The following is a 1444-nucleotide window of genomic DNA, read 5'->3' as shown; positions in this document are numbered from 1 at the left end:
GCATGTCACCGACCAGAATGCGGCAGATTACATGTGTTACCTAACGAAAGATGACAGAGCTGCTTACAAGAAACAGTTATTTCAATACATAGAGAACAGCATAACCCCAGACCCAATGGAGGAGTTGTAATAAGAAAGCTCATGCTGCTATATGAAAGAACCTGGTTTGTGAGAAGAAACCTAAGAAATAGGCTAAAAAGAAGAGGCGGAACCAACCCAAAATGTCTCTTACCCAGAAGAAAAATTAAGAAACTCAAAAGAAGGCAAGCTTCCTCAGAGCCTAGTAGTGGGCTGCTGAGAGCTACATCAAGTAATTTTCTATGAGGATTTTTCAGATAAATACAATAAACTTACCAGGCAGCAAATAAATAAATATGTAAATAGATTTTCACCAAGTCATAAAACCAAACTCTCAAAAGTAAAAAACAAACAATTTTGAAAGGAGCAAGAGAAAAGCAGAAATTACATACATGGGAACCCTCATAAGACTACCAGTGAATTTTTTTATCAGAAACCTTGTAGACCAAGAGAAAGTGAGATGATATATTCAAAGTACTAAAGGAGGCTTTCTGTCTGGTGGCACCAGACAAACCAAGATGGATGCATGCAAATACATCCAGGAGCTATGGAGGAAGAAGTAGTCTGATGTCTTGTGCTGTCTTCTGAAGGTCCACTGCTGGCAGTAGCACCAGCTCTCTGCTCTCTACAGGGCTCCTCACCCCACCTGGCCTGATAAAGCATGCCAACTGGGCTACAAGGCCAAGCAAGGTTAAATTATATATAGGATTTGTGTGTGCCATGGTGGCCAAAAATGCCCAGTTCCTAAGGGTACAACTTATGGCAAGCCTGTCCATTATGGTGTTAAGCAGCTAAAGTTTGCTCAAAGCCTTCAGTCTGCTGCAGAGGGGTAAGCTGGTCACCACTGTGGAGCTTTATGAGTACTGAATTGTTAGTTGGTTGGTGAAGATTCTGCATACACATTTTTTAAGGTTATCCTCATTGATCCATACCATAGAGATATCAGAAAAGATGCTGACACTCAGTGGATCACCAAACCAGTTCACAAGCACAGGGAGATGCCTGGGCTGCAGGCTGAAAGCTGTGGCCTCAGAAAAGCCCATAAATTCCACCACGCTATTGGTGGTTCTCACTATGCAGCTTGTAGAAGGCACAATACTTTCCAGCTCTACTGTTACCACTAATACAAAGTTTGTAAAATTCCTACATAATAAACAACTTAGGACAATCGGTCTGCCTACAGGTGTTATTTGCCTGTTTAAACTAGTCTGCAGATTGTTTCGTGAATGCTTTGTCAAATTATGAAAATTAAAATGCAGTGTTTGACAAAGACTATAAATGACGGTGTATCGTGTCTCTAATAAGATAAACTTTTTTGTCTTTGCTCTATCTTATTAGGAAGTTATATGTAAGTGTTTAAAACATA

At 40.2% G+C, this 1444-nt stretch overlaps 1 pseudogene; it reads left to right on the top strand.

Annotated features, from left to right (window-relative positions):
• Positions 1–596: 596 nt before the first annotated feature.
• Positions 597–1202, top strand: LOC100415026 (large ribosomal subunit protein eL15 pseudogene; annotated as a pseudogene).
• Positions 1203–1444: the final 242 nt, after the last annotated feature.

The sequence above is a fragment of the Callithrix jacchus genome, chromosome 10 (assembly GCF_049354715.1).
Source record: "Callithrix jacchus isolate 240 chromosome 10, calJac240_pri, whole genome shotgun sequence".
NCBI classification, from domain to species: domain Eukaryota; kingdom Metazoa; phylum Chordata; class Mammalia; order Primates; family Cebidae; genus Callithrix; species Callithrix jacchus.
Note: the sequence above shows the minus strand (reverse complement) of the source record. Positions and strands in the feature narration are given on the sequence as shown.